The sequence below is a fragment of the Arachis ipaensis genome, chromosome B2 (genome assembly GCF_059453495.1).
Source record: "Arachis ipaensis isolate K30076 ecotype BB chromosome B2, ASM5945349v1, whole genome shotgun sequence".
NCBI classification, from domain to species: Eukaryota; Viridiplantae; Streptophyta; class Magnoliopsida; order Fabales; family Fabaceae; genus Arachis; species Arachis ipaensis.
In genome coordinates this window covers 25138927-25155066 of record NC_142437.1, presented here as the reverse complement: position 1 = coordinate 25155066, position 16140 = coordinate 25138927, and the positions used below count along the sequence as shown (strand labels likewise).

General features: G+C 39.4%; 1 non-coding gene across 1 annotated transcript; it reads right to left on the bottom strand.

Moving 5' to 3' along the window:
- Positions 1 to 2442: 2442 nt before the first annotated feature.
- On the bottom strand, positions 2443 to 2550 carry LOC148573349 (small nucleolar RNA R71). Its single transcript, XR_015906180.1, has one exon. It is a non-coding gene; the product is annotated as a small nucleolar RNA R71 (small nucleolar RNA).
- Positions 2551 to 16140: the final 13590 nt, after the last annotated feature.

Genomic DNA, 16140 nt, shown 5'->3' with positions numbered 1-16140 from the left:
TTGGTGCCATTGCCAGGGAATCAATTTCGAACAACAATTCACAGCCTGAGTAACAATTTCGCATACCAAGTTTTTGGCGCCGTTGCCGGGGATTGTTCGAGTTTGGACAACTGACGGTTCATCTTGTTGCTCAGATTAGGTAATTTTCTTTTTGTTTTGTTTTCAAAAATTTTTTCAAAAATCTTTCAAAAATTTTTCTCCTTTGTTTTCGAAAAAAATTTTAAAATAAAAATATTTTCAAAAATATATTTTTCTTCAGAATTTTTAAGAATGAATTCTAGTGTTTCATAAAGCATGTTGAAGCCTGGCTGGCTGTAAAGCCACGACTGTAGGGCATGTTAGACGTGTCATGTCTGAGTTACATACTAAAGCTTGGCTGGATATTAAGCCATGCCTGACCCTTTGATTGGAGCTTTAGTCTAAAGAACATAAGATTCCTGGAATTCATATTAAAATTTTTGGAATCCTTATTTTTTTTCAAAATGATTTTCGAAAAAAAATAAAAGAAAATACAAAAAAATTCATAAAATCATAAAAATCAAAAATATTTTTTGTGTTTTTGTCATGTTATAAGTTTGGTGTCAATTGCATGTGCATCTTGCATTTTTCGAAAAAAATCATGCATTCATAGTGTTCTTCATGATCTTCAAGTTGTTCTTGGTAAGTCTTCTTGTTTGATCTTTGCATTTGCATGTTTTGTGTCTTTTCTTGTTTTTCATATGCATTCTTGAATTCTTAGTGCCTAAGCATTAAAGATTTCTAAGTTTGGTGTCTTGCATGTTTTCCCTTGCATTAAAAGTTTTTCAAAAATGTGTTCTTGATGTTCATCATGATCTTCATAGTGTTCTTGGTGTTCATCTTGACATTCATAGCATTCTTGCATGCATTCATTGTTTTGATCCATAACTTTCATGCATTGCATCATTTTTCTTGTTTTTCTCTCTCATCATAAAAATTCAAAAATAAAAAAAATCAAAAAAATATCTTTCCCTTTTTCTCTCTTAAAATTTCGAAAATTAGATTTGACTTTTTCAAAAATTTTTAAAATCTAGTTGTTTTTATGAGTCAAATCAAATTTTCAATTAAAAAAAAATTTCCTATCTTTTTCAAAATCTTTTTAAAAATCAAATCTTTTTCATTTTTCTTAGTTATTTTCGAAAATTCTAAAAAAATATTTTTCAAAAATCTTTTTCTTATTTTTATATCAAATTTTCGAAAATAACAATAACAATTAATGTTTTGATTCAAAAATTTCAAGTTTGTTACTTGCTTGTTAAGAAAGATTCAAACTTTAAATTCTAGAATCATATCTTGTGATTTCTTGTGAATCAAGTCATTAATTGTGATTTTAAAAATCAAATCTTTTTCAAAACTAATTTCAATAATATCTTTTCAAAAATATCTTCTCATCATATCTTTTTCAAAAAGTTGATTTCAAAATATCTTTTCTAACTTCTTACCTTCTTATCTTTTCAAAATTGATTTTCAAAATTTGTTTCAACTAACTAACTAAATTTTTGTTTGTTTCTTATCTTTTTCAAAACTACCTAACTAACACTCCCTCTCTAATTTTCGAAAATATCTCCCTCTTTTTCAAAAATTTCTTTTTAATTAACTAATTATTTTAATTTTCGAAAATTACTAACCTTTTTCAAAAACTATTTTCGAAAATCACTAACTCTTTTTCAAAAAATTATTTTCAAAAATCCTCTCCCTCTCTCATCTTATTCTATTTATTTTATTCATCTACTAACATCTCTTCCTCACATCACTCACCAAATTCGAACCCCCTCTTCTATCTGTGTTCGAATTTTCTTTTTCTTCTTTTCTTCTTCTACTAACAATAAGGAACCTCTTTACTGTGATAGAGGATTCCTCTTCTTTTCTTTTTCTCTTCTCTTTCTTATGAGCAGGGACAAAGAAAAAGGTATTCTTGTTGAAGCTGATCCAGAACCTGAAAGGACTCTGAAGAGGAAACTAAGAGAAGCTAAATTACAACAATTCAGAGACAACATTATTGAAAATTTCGAACAAGTAAAGGAGATGGCAGCCAAACCCAACAACAATAATGCAAGGAGAATGCTTGGTGACTTTACTGCACCTAATCCCAATTTACATGGAAGGAGCATCTCCATTCCTACCATTGGAGCAAACAACTTTGAGCTGAAACCTCAGCTAGTTTCTCTGATGCAACAGAACTGCAAGTTTCATGGACTTCCATCTGAAGATCCCTTTCAGTTCTTAACTGAATTCTTGCAGATCTGTGATACTGTTAAGACTAATGGAGTAGATCCTGAAGTCTACAGGCTCATGCTTTTCCCTTTTGCTGTAAGAGACAGAGCTAGAATATGGTTGGACTCTCAACCCAAAGACAGCCTGAACTCTTGGGATAAGCTGGTCACGACTTTCTTAGCCAAGTTCTTTCCTCCTCAAAAGCTGAGTAAGCTTAGAGCGGATGTTCAAACCTTCAGACAGAAAGAAGGTGAATCCCTCTATGAAGCTTGGGAAAGATACAAACAGTTGACCAAAAAGTGTCCTTCTGACATGCTTTCAGAATGGACCATCCTGGATATATTCTATGATGGTTTATCTGAGCTATCAAAGATGTCATTGGACACTTTTGCAGGTGGATCCATTCACCTAAAGAAAACACCTGCAGAAGCTCAAGAACTCATTGACATGGTTGCTAATAACCAATTCATGTACACTTCTGAAAGGAATCCTGTGAATAATGGGACGCCTATGAAGAAGGGAGTTCTTGAAATTGATACTCTGAATGCCATATTGGCTCAGAACAAAATATTGACTCAGCAAGTCAATATGATTTCTCAGAGTCTAAATGGAATGCAAGCTGCATCCAACAGTACTCAAGAGGCATCTTCTGAAGAAGAAGCTTATGGTCCTGAAAACCCTGCAATAGCAGAGGTAAATTATATGGGTGAACCTTATGGAAACACATATAATCCATCATGGAGAAAACATCCAAATCTCTCATGGAAGGATCAACAAAGGCCTCAACAAGGCTTTAATAATGGTGGAAGATACAGGTTTAACAATAATAAACCTTTTCCATCATCCATTCAGCAACAGACAGAAAACTCTGAACAAAATACCTCAAATTTAGCAAACTTAGTCTCTGATCTGTCCAAGGCCACTGTAAGTTTCATGAATGAAACAAGGTCTTCCATTAGAAATTTGGAAGCACAAGTGGGCCAGCTGAGTAAAAGGATCACTGAAATCCCTCCTAGTACTCTCCCGAGCAATACAGAAGAAAATCCAAAAGGAGAGTGCAAGGCCATTGAAATGATTACCATGGCCGAACCTGTAAGGGAAGGAGAGGACGTGAATCCCAAGGAGGAAGACCTCCTGGGACATCCAGTGATCAATAAGGAGTTTCCCTCTGAGGAACTAAAAGAATATGAGGCTCATCTAGAGACCATAGAGATTCCATTGAACCTCCTTACGCCATTCATGAGCTCTGATGAGTATTCCTCTTCTGAAGAGAATGAGGATGTTACTGAAGAGCAAGCTGCCAAGTTCCTTGGTGCAATCATGAAGCTGAATGCCAAATTATTTGGCATTGAAACTTGGAAAGATGAACCTCCCTTGTTCACCAATGAACTAAGTGATCTGGATCAACTGACATTGCCTCAGAAGAAACAGGATCCTGGAAAGTTCTTAATACCTTGTACCATAGGCACCATGATCTTTAAGGCTCTGTGTGACCTTAGTTCAGGGATAAACCTCATGCCCCTCACTGTAATAGAGAAACTGGGAATCTATGGGGTACAAGCTGCTAAAATCTCATTAGAGATGGCAGACAATTCAAGAAAATAGGCTTATGGACAAGTAGAGGACGTGTTAGTAAAGGTTGAAGGCCTTTACATCCCTGCTGATTTCATAGTCCTAGATACTAGGAGGGATGAGGATGAATCCATTATCCTAGGAAGACCCTTCCTAGCCATAGCAAGAGCTATGATTAATGTGGACAGAGGAGAATTGCTCCTTCAAATAAATGAGGACAACCTTGTGTTTACAACTCAAGGATCTCTCTCTGCATCCATGGAGAGGAAGCATAAAAAGCTTCTCTCACTGCAGAGTCAACCAAAGCCCCCACAGTCAAACTCTAAGTTTGGTGTTGGGAGGCCACAACCAAACTCTAAGTTTGGTGTTAAACTCCCATATCCAAACTCTAAGTTTGGTGTTGGAAAGTCTCAACAAAGCTCTGAACATCTGTAAGGCTTCATGAGAGCCCACTATCAAGCTATTGACATTAAAGAAGCGCTTGTTGGGAGGCAACCTAATGTTTATTTATCTAATTCTATTTTTATTGTTCTTCATGTTTTCTTAGGTTCATGATCATGTGGAGTCACAAAATAAACAGAAAATTAAAAACAAAATCAAAAACAGCAGAAGGAAAATCACACCCTGGAGGAAGACCTTGCTGGCGTTTAAACGCCAGTGAGATGCATCTGGTGGGTGTTCAACGCCAGAACAGAGCATGGTTCTGGCGCTGAAGGCCAGAAATGGGCAGCATCTGGGTGCTGAACGCCAGAAATGCACCCTGGAGAAGAGCTGGCGCTGAACGCCCAGAACAAGCATGGTTCTGGCGTTCAACGCCAGAAATGGGCCACAAATGGGCGTTCAACGCCCAGAACAAGCACCAATCTGGCGCTGAACGCCCAGAGTTGTGTGCAAGGGCATTTTGCATGCCTAATTTGGTGCAAGGGTGTAAATCCTTGAACACCTCAGGATCTGTGGACCCCACAGGATCACCTCAGGATCTGTGGACTCCACAGGATCCCCACCTACCTCACCCTTTCCCTCTCCATTCATGGTCATCCCTTCTGTTTTCCATTTACCACTCACATCCATACACCCACCTACCTTCAAAATTCAACATCTCTTTCCCACCCAATCCCACCCATATGGCCGAATACACACATCCCTCCATCTCCTCCATATCTTCTTCTTCTTCTTCTATTCTTTCTTCTTTTGCTCGAGGGCGAGCAACATTCTAAGTTTGGTGTGGTAAAAGCATAGCTTTTTTTTTGTTTTTCCATAACCATTAATGGCACCTCAAGAAAGAGGAAAGGGAAGACAATTGCTTCCACCTCTGAGCCATGGGAGATGGAAAGATTCATCTCACAAGCCCATCACTAAGAAAAGGATGGAGCAAACAAGAGAGCACATTCATGGATCTCAACAGGCACACGAAGAAGCTCATCATCAAGAAATCCCTGAGATACCTCAAGGGATGCACTTTCCTCCACAAAACTATTGGGAGCAAATCAACACCTCCCTAGGAGAATTAAGTTCCAACATGGGACAACTAAGGGTGGAACATCAAGAGCACTCCATCATCCTTCATGAAATAAGAGAAGATCAAAAAGCAATGAGGGAGGAGCAACACAGACAAGGAAGAGACATAGAAGAGCTCAAGGACATCATTGGTTCCTCAAGAAGGAAACGCCACCATCACTAAGGTGGACTCATTCCTTGTTCTTACTTTCTCTGTTTTTCGTTTTCTATGTTAAGTGCTTATCTATGTTTGTGCCTTCATTACATGATCATTAGTATTTAGTAACTTTGTCTTAAAGTTATGAATGTCCTATGAATCCATCACCTCTCTTAAAATGAAAAATGTTTTAATTCAAAAGAACAAGAAGTACATGAGTTTCGAATTTATCCTTGAACTTAGTTTAATTATATTGATGTGGTGACAATGCTTCTTGTTTTCTGAATGAATGCTTGAACAGTGCATATGTCTTTTGAAGTTGTTGTTCATGAATGTTAAATATGTTGGCTCTTGAAAGAATGATGACAAGGAGACATGTTATTTGATAATCTGAAAAATCATAAAAATGATTCTTGAAGCAAGAAAAAGCAGCAAAGAACAAAGCTTGCAGAAAAAAAAAATAGGCGAAAAAAAAAAAAGAAAAGCAAGCAGAAAAAGCCAAAGCTCTTAAAACCAAGAGGCAAGAGCAAAAAGCCAATAACCCTTAAAACCAAAAGGCAAGGGCAAATAAAAAGGATCCCAAGGCTTTGAGCATCAGTGGATAGGAGGGCCTAAAGGAATAACATCCTGGTCTAAGCGGCTAAACCAAGCTGTCCCTAACCATGTGCTTGTGGCGTGTAGGTGTCAAGTGAAAACTTGAGACTGAGCGGTTAAAGTCAAGGTCCAAAGCAAAAAAAGAGTGTGCTTAAGAACCCTGAACACCTCTAATTGGGGACTTCAGCAAAGCTGAGTCACAATCTGAAAAGGTTCACCCAATTATGTGTCTGTGGCATTTATGTATCCGGTGGTAATACTGGAAAACAAAGTGCTTAGGGCCATGGCCAAGACTCATAAAATAGCTGTGTTCAAGAATCATCATACTGAACTAGGAGAATCAATAACACTATCTGAACTCTGAGTTCCTATAGATGCCAATCATTCTGAACCTCAATGGATAGAGTGAGATGCCAAAACTATTCAAGAGGCAAAAAGCTACAAGTCCCGCTCATCTGATTGGAGCTATGTTTCATTGATAGTTTGGAATTTATAGTATATTCTCTTCTTTTTATCCTACTTGATTTTCAGTTGCTTGGGGACAAGCAACAATTTAAGTTTGGTGTTGTGATGAGCGGATAATTTATACGCTTTTTGGCATTGTTTTTAGTGTGTTTTTAGTAGAATCTAGTTGCTTTTAGGGATATTTTCATTAGTTTTTATGTTAAATTCACATTTCTGGACTTTACTATGAGTTTGTGTGTTTTTCTATAATTTCAGGTATTTTCTAGCTGAAATTGAGGGACTTGAGCAAAAATCAGATTCAGAGGTTGAAGAAGGACTGCTGATGCTGTTGGATTCTGACCTCCCTGCACTCAAAATGGATTTTCTGGAGCTACAGAACTCAAAATGGCGTGCTTCCAATTGAGTTGGAAAGTAGACATCCAGGGCTTTCCAGAAATATATAATAGTTCATACTTTGCCCAAGTTTAGACGATGCAAACTGGCGTTCAACGCCAGCTCTCTGCCCAATTCTGGCGTCCAGCGCCAGAAACAAGTTGCAAAGTGGAGTTCAACGCCCAAACTGGCACAAAAGCTAGCGTTCAACTCTAGAAAGAGCCTCTGCACATGGAACATTCAAGCTCAGCCCAAACACACACCAAGTGGGCCCCGAAAGTGGATTTATGCATCAATTACTTACTTCTGTAAACCCTAGTAGCTAGTTAATTATAAATAGGACTTTTTACTACTGTATTAGACATCTTTGGATTATCTTTTGATCTATTGATCACGTTTGGGGGCTGGCCATTCGGCCATGCCTGGACCTTCATTACTTATGTATTTTCAACGGTAGAGTTTCTGCACTCCATAGATTAAGGTGTGGAGCTCTGCTGTTCCTCAAAGATTAATGCAAAGTACTACTGTTTTCTATTCAATTCATCTCATTTCGCTTCTAAGATATTCATTCGCACTTCAACCTGAATGTGATGAACGTGACAATCATCATCATTTCCTATGAACGCGTGCCTGACAACCACTTCCGTTCTACCTTCGACTGAATGAGTATCTCTTAGATCTCTTAATCAGAATCTTCGTGGTGTAAGCTAGAATGATGGCGGCATTCAAGAGAATCCGGAAATTCTAAACCTTGTATGTGGTATTCTGAGTAGGATTCAATGATTGAATGATTGTGACGAGCTTTAAACTCGCGAGTGCTGGGCGTAGTGACAGACGCAAAAGGAGGGTGAATCCTATTCCAGCATGATCGGGAACCTCAGATGATTAGCCGTGCCGTGACAGGGCATCTTGGACCATTTTCACAAGAGGAGGGGATGTAGCCACTGACAACGGTGATGCCCTTGCTTAAAGCCAGCCATAGAAAGGAGTAAGACTGATTGGATGAAGACAGCAGAAAAGCAGAGGTCCAAAGGAACGATTGCATCTCCATACGCTTATCTGAAATTCTCACCAATGATTTACATAAGTATTTCTATCCTTATCCTATTATCTAATTTCAATAACCCATTACTATTTTATATCTGCCTGACTGAGATTTACAAGGTGACCATAGCTTGCTTCATACCAACAATCTCCGTGGGATTCGACCCTTACTCACGTAAGGTATTACTTGGACGACCCAGTGCACTTGCTGGTTAGTTATGCGAAGTTGTGAAGATATGTTTAGACCATGGTTCTGTGCATCCGTTTTTGGTGCCATTGCCAGGGAATCAATTTCGAACAACAATTCACAGCCTGAGTAACAATTTCGCATACCAATAGCTCATGAAAGCAGGGAACATAGAAATTCAAGTATGGAACCCTCACTGATGGTGTATGTACACTCTAGTCTCTCTAGTGTGTAGGGTAATCACTCTATCCTTCTCTAATCATGCTCTCTAACTTTTGTTTTTCTCCTAATCAATCAACAACAGTTAACATACCAATGCAAACATCATGAGGTCTTTTCAAGGTTGTAATGGGGCTAAGGTAAAGGTAGGGATACATATATGGTCAAGTGAGCTTATTAATTGAATCTTTAATTAACCCAAGCTTCAACCCAACCTATATATTTTACATGACTTTAGAATTCATGCCTAGCTACCCAGAGTTCCCCTTTTACATTCCATACTCATGTATCAACTTTTATTTTAATTTTTATCATATGTGCATTGATCCTTGAATTCTTAATTCAGCATTGGGGTAATTTTGTCCCCTTATTTATTTATTGCTTTTTTTTAACATAAAAATAAACATAGCTTATCAATGCACATAGATTTTTAATTCTTATAGTTTCACATGAGTAGGTATCCAAATTCCCATTGTATTATCATGACACATTCCCTTAATAGCTTTTGTTCCCACAATTTCCCATACTTAACTAGCACACACAATTCTATCTTAAGCTAACCAAAGATTCAATTTGGGATATACAATTGTTTTTCTGCTTAAGGCTAGTAATGTGGTGAAATACAGAACAAATGGGATTTAAAGGCTCAAAGTGGTTAACAAAGGTAATTGAAAAGGGTAGGCTTAATTTGGATAAGTGAGTTTAAACAAATAATGGCCTCAATCATATGCAAGCATATAAATATAATAAATATTGGACATATAGGATGAAACAAAATACATATTACAATCATAGAGAAGTAAACACACAAGAATAAAATAATTATGGTTAAATAACCATTCATAAAGGCTCAAATCTCACAGGTTGTGTGTTCTTTAGCTCAAATATCATGTTCCAAATATAACTTCAAGCAAATTTATCATAAAAATTTTGAAAATTAGTGAAATTTTGTTCCAAAGATAGAGTCTTAGAAGAAACTTATTGTCTTTTCAATCAAGTAGAACATGCATGCAACTAACCTATTACTATGCAATTTATCCTATTCTATAAAAGAAAGAAAATCTAACTAAAATCCTAATTTATTGGTGCTAAGGAAGAGAAATTACCTCCGGAAGTCAGGTATTGACCGACCTCCCCACACTTAAGGCTTTGCACCGTCCTCGGTGCCATCTGTCAGGAACAGGGGTAGGCTGGTAGCAGTATCTCCACAGTCGGGACCATCATGGCTCCCTGTGCTGGTAAAGGAAGTGGAGTCCGGGGTGTCTGAGTCCTTGAATTTTCCCTTGAGTAGCTCCTTGAGGTATTTGAATCGGCGCTCGTTACAGCGCTCTCTTAACTTCGCTTTCTATTCTTGCCGATCCAACCTTTGGATTATCTACTGGAGCAGTTCATCTGTTGTAGGTGCTTGTGGTGGTGAAGAAGGGATATCTTCAACCGGAGCAGTGGGAAGGCTTGTAGTGGCTGCTGAAAGTCTAAGGTATTTCCCATTAAGGACATACTGATCATCCCGTGGGAGCATGGCTTTGGTGTCTCCAGCTCTGTAGGAAACTCCGGCTGCTAAGACAAGATCTGAGACCAAGGCGGGAAAAGGTAAATTGCCTGCAATTTGTACGTGTCCCATAGCATTCCGGATATGTCTTGGTAGATTCAGAGGTTGGCCTGTAAGGATGCACCATAGTAGAACGGCCATGTCCGCAGTAAAGGAGGACTCGTGAGTGCTTGGAAAGACGTAATGGGACATGATTTGTGCCCATACGCGAGCCTCCAAGGTAAGTGCTGAAGCCAATATACCCTTAGGGCGGGTATGATGGTATCCGTAGATCCAACGGCTGGCAGGTAGTGCGATAACTCTGAGAACAGCTTCCCAGTCAAATTGGTACATCTGGCGCTTGAGTGCGGCTTCTTGAAAGGCGTCTATTCCTTATGGAATAGGGGGAAGACTCAAAGCTTGTTGGATAGCCTCTTCTGTAATGGGGACTTGCTTCTGACGTACATAGACAGACTGCAGAGTAGGCATGTAGAAGTTAGAGTAGAACTCAACTACCCAAGAAAGATTGACCTGCTTCTGTTGTCTTTGTAGGAAACCCCATTGTCTTCGTGCAATCTGCGGCTCAACAAAAGTAGCAATAATGGGCGGGAGGATAAGAAGGTGTTCGTTGTTGTAGCTCCTTTCAGCTAGAATAGGGAACATCTGCTCACAGTAGCGATTGGAAAATCGCGCAGTGTCCTTCGCTGGAAAGGCTTTCTCCTTTTCATCGACCTTGATGATCCTCTTAACTCTTTTTGTTGAGGGCTTGACTGTAGTTGAAGAAGGCTCTGCCACTAGTGCTCTCTTAGTTCCTCTTCTTGCAAGTGGTTTGGGAGTGGCTTTCTCTTTTCCTTTCTTGGTGGCCATCCTGAAAAGGGAAGAGAGAGTAAATGAAACTCAAGGAGATATATAGCAATGAAGAGAACGAAAAAAAGGATGGTTATAAATGCACATTAAAAGGTAAATGATGCTAACACATGCTCATGAGTACATGTGAAAGATCATTAATGGAAAATAGTTAGTGCATATGATGACAAGTGAACGCAAGGTGTTTATTGGCATGCCGGCAAAGGGCATGAGTAGCATAGACCAAGCATTACTTTGTAACAAACCATCATGTTTGTATTGACAATTAAATTCAATTAATATAATAGTAAAGGGAATTTGTGAAAAGCAAGCATTGAATAGTAGAATAACATAGAGAAGTGCATAATGCCATATGGACTTTTTCACAAACACATAGCATGCAAGGTAAATAAAGTATAAAAAGTTATTAAAGTGAACATGCAAGCAACCCTTTAAAGGAAATAATATATAATTATCAAACAATTTGCAACAATCCACAAGCATATAATGAGGAATAATGACTCAAATAAAATTCTAACACCATGTAAAAAGGAAAGAAGAAGAAGAAGGAAAATATGAATAATGAAAAGAAAAAGAAAAGAAAGAAAAATAGCATATAAAATAAGAAGAATGATAGAAAAGAAAGGGGTGAAGAAGAAAATAAAACCTTGTTAATGGAGGTGAGGGAGAAAGAATAAGAAGTGAGATAGAAGGAAGAAGAGAGAAGGAAGAAATAAGGAGGGAAAAAAGAAAAATAGGATTTGGAGAGAAAAAGATATGATATTTGACAAAAGTAGAGAAACTGTGCGCCGCAAGCGACGTGATCGCATGGGGCATGCGGTTGCGCGACTTGCGCTTAAGGTGGTTGATGCGGTAGCGTCGGCCATGCGATCGCGTGACCCAATTTGTGCCAGTGGCGCGAGGGTTGCCTCGCACTCGCACAACTCTCTGTTCAAATCATTAAATGCCAAATTCTAGGTGACGCGATCGCATGGGGCATGCGATCGCGTGAGTGGGCTTCAGAAGGGAACGACGCGGCCGCGTGGGGCACGCGGTTGCGTGAAGGGGATTGCGCGTCCAGCGCCAGTCCAGCACCACTCTAGCACAACTTTCAGCTGTGCACCCTTTTTACGTCGAAAATCAGGGCACGCGGTCGCGTGGGAGGTCATTATGCCCATATGACGCGGTCGCGTGGGACGATTTGTGCCATTGGCATGCCTCCAGCCACGCTCCAGCGTGACTCTCTGTTCATTTTGATTTTTCTCCCCTCTCCATGCGACGCGGACGCGTCGCGTGGCAAAAATTTTTTTTTTTATAAATATGCGGATGCAGATGCACGAAAGTACTGATAAAGAGAAGAGTTATTGAATATGAGAAACTAAAAATAAAGAAAAGAACGATCATACCATGGTGGGTTGTCTCAATCTTCTGCTATGTGGGGGTCTTCCAAGAGCAAGATCTCAAGCTCTTTATTCTTCTGTATCTTCTCGCCATGGTATAGCTTCAAACGGTGTCCATTAACTTTGATAAGTTCAGAGTGTGAAGGATGGCTTAGGTGATAAACTCCGTACGGTTCGGCCTTCTCTACTCTGTATGGACCTTCCCATCTTGACCTCAATTTTCCTGGCATGAGCCTCAGTCGAGATTTGTAAAGGAGGACTAAATCCCCAGGCTGGAACTCCTTTTTCTTGATGTTCTGATCATGTACAGCCTTCATCTTTTCCTTGTATAGTTTTGAGTTCTCATAAGCTTCTAGGCAAAGGCTTTCCAGTTCTTGCAGTTGCAACTTCCTTTCAGCTCCGGCTTTCCCAATTTCCATGTTGCACTCCTTGACTGCCCAAAAGGCTTTGTGCTCTACTTCAACTGGAAGATGACAAGCTTTTCCATAAACTAAGCGGAAAGGACTCGTCCCAATGGGTGTTTTATATGCTGTTCTATATGCCCAGAGTGCATCTTGTAGCCTGGTGCTCTAGTCTTTTCTATGGGGTTTGACTATCTTCTGCAAGATACGCTTTATTTCTCTGTTTGATACCTCGGCTTGCCCATTGGTCTGAGGGTGGTATACTGTTGCAACCTTATGAATTATCCCATGCTTCTTCATTAATCCTGTTAGTCTCCTGTTACAAAAATGGGTGCCTTGATCGCTCACGATTGCTCGTGGTGATCCAAAGCGACAAATAATGTGGTTTCTCACAAAGGAAACAACAGTGTTAGCATCATCAATGCGGGTGGAAATTGCTTCCACCCACTTGGAAACGTAATCCACAGCTAACAATATATAAAAATATCCATTAGAATTTGGAAATGGACCCATGAAGTCAATGCCCCAAACATCAAAAATTTCACAGAAAAGCATAATTTGTTGAGGCATCTCATCCCTCTTGGATATATTACCAAATTTTTGGCATGGGAGACAAGATTTACAAAACTCAGCAGCGTCTCTAAAAAGAGTAGGCCACCAAAATCCATAGTCCAAGATTTTTCTAGCAGTTCTTTGAGGGCCAAAATGTCCTCCACTCTCAGATGAGTGACAGGCCTCTAAAATGGACTGGAATTCTGATTGAGACACACAATGTCTAATTACCTGATCAGTGCCACATCTCCATAAATATGGGTCATCCCATATATAATATTTAGACTCACTTTTCAGCTTGTCTCTTTGGTGCTTAGAAAAGTTTGGAGGAAATGTGCGGCTAACTAGATAATTAACTACAGGTATATACCAAGGGGATACTTCAGATACTGCTTGCAGGTTATCAAATGGAAAATTATCATCTATAGGAGTAGAATCATCCTTAATGTGCTCAAGGCGACTCAAGTGGTCTGCCACTAAATTCTGGTTACCACTCCTATCCTTTATTTCTAAATCAAATTCTTGTAATAGCAGTATCCAATGTATAAATCTTGGTTTGGACTCCTTTTTAGCTAATAGATACTTTAAAACTGCATGGTCCGAATACACTACTACTCTAGTACCAAGTAAATAAGCTCGGAATTTATCCAGAACAAAAACAATAGCAAGAAGCTCTTTCTCAGTAGTAGTATAATTGGACTGGGCAGTGTCTAAGGTCTTAGATGCATAAGCAATAACAAAAGGGTCCTTACCTTCGCGCTGAGCCAGCGCTGCTCCTACTGTATGGTTGGAAGCATCGCACATGATTTCAAACGGCTGGCTCCAGTCTGGTCCTCTTACAATTGGAGCTTGAGTCAGTGCGGTCTTCAGCTTATCAAACGCTTGCTTGCAATCTTCACCGAACTCAAACTCAATATCCTTCTATAGTAATCTGGACAAGGGAAGTGCTACCTTACTGAAGTCCTTTATGAATCTCCTGTAAAAACCTGCATGGCCAAGGAACGAACGGACTTCCCTCACGGAAGAGGGGTAAGGTAAACTAGAAATAACATTCACCTTTGCTGGGTCTACAAAAATGCCAGTATTAGATACCACATGTCCTAATACAATCCCTTGTTTTACCATAAAATGACATTTTTCAAAATTCAATACAAGGTTTGTATTAACACATCTATCTAATACTCTAGATAATCCATCTAAGCAAAGGCTAAAAGAATCACCATAAACGCTAAAATCATCCATAAAAACCTCCATACAGTCCTCAATAAGATCAGAGAAAAGACTCATCATGCACTTTTGGAAAGTAGCTGGTGCATTGCACAAGCCAAAGGGCATTCGTTTGTAAGCATAAGTCCCAAAAGGACATGTAAAAGTGGTCTTTTCTTGATCCTCAGGAGCTATATGAATCTGGAAATAACCTGTGTAACCATCTAAAAAGCAATAATGTGATTTACCTGACAAGCGATCCAGCATTTGATCAATAAATGGAAGTGGGTAGTGATCCTTACGGGTAGCTTGGTTGAGACGCCTGTAATCAATGCAGACTCTCCAAGCATTCTGAACTCTAGTTGCTATGAGCTCTCCATGCTCATTCTTCACTGTAGTGACTCCAGACTTCTTGGGCACCACTTGTACTGGGCTAACCCATTCACTGTCTGAAATGGGATAGATGATACCTGCTTCCAATAGTCTGGTCACTTCCTTTTTGACAACTTTCAAGATAGTGGGATTCAATCTTCTTTGGGGTTGACGAACAGGTCTTGCTCCCTCTTCTAAAAATATTCTATGCTCACATACTTGAGGGTTGATGCCTACTATGTCTGCCAAACTCCACCCAATTGCTTTCTTATGCCTCCTCAGTACATCAAGTAACTGCTCTTCTTGTTGAGAAGTAAGCTCCCTTGCAATGATAACCGGAAACTTCTGCTCATCTTCAAGATAAGCATATTTGAGATGTGGAGGGAGGGGTTTCAACTCTAACTTCTGATCATGGGCAGGCTCTGGATTATCTGGAGCTTGTGAAAATGGCGAAGTGCCCTCATTGTCAGTTAAGAGGGTCCCCACACTTGGACCTTGTCCAGTGTGCCTCTCTTCTAATTCTTCCTTGTGAACTGCAGCTACAGTTTCATCTATGACATCACACTGGAAGATAGAATAATCTTCTGGAGGGTTGTTATGACTCCATTCAGATTGAAGATTACTGTGCGGCCATCTATTTCAAAAGAGTATGTTCCTGAAAAAGCATCCAATTTGAATTTTGATGTCTTCAGGAATGGTCTTCCAAGTAGGATTGATGATGGCTTATCCGAGTCATTATGGGGCATTTCCAAGATATAAAAAGCATTGGGAAATGTAAGTCCTTTAATATTCACTAAAACATCTTCAGCAACTCCAGCCACTGTAATAATGCTTTTATCTGCTAACACAAAACGAGCTGCCGACCTTTTTAAGGGAAGGAGCCTCAAAATATCATATATGGACAAAGGCATTATACTGACACATGCTCCTAAATCACACATGCAATCATAAATTACTACTCCACCAATAGTACAACTAACTATACAAGGACCTGGATCACTACACTTTTCAGGTAATTCTCCCATTAAAGCAGATATGGAACTACCTAAAGGAATAGTTTCTAATTCATTAATTTTGTCTTTATGTATACATAAATCTTTTAGAAACTTTGCATATTTAGGTACTTGTTGAATAACATCAAAAAGAGGAACGGTTACCTCAACCTTTTTGAATATTTCTACCATTTTGGGATCGGGTTCCAGCTGCTTCCTGGGCTTCCTTGCAAGTTGTGGAAATGGAATAGGAGTAGTGTTTTCTGCAGTGTCTGCGCCTCTTGGTGCTTCCTCCTGTGGTTGGACTTCTTCTTTTTCAGCTATGTCATGTATGTCCTCTTCCTCTTCAACATCTTCTATTTCTACTACCTCTTCAGCTGAGGCGTGTTCTGGTGAGCTTGGCTCCTCCTGATTCCTCTCCTGCAGTGTGGTTCCGGACCTCAGGGTGATGGCATTAATGCCTCCCTTTGGATTGGGTAATGGTTGAGAGGGGATTCCAGTGGA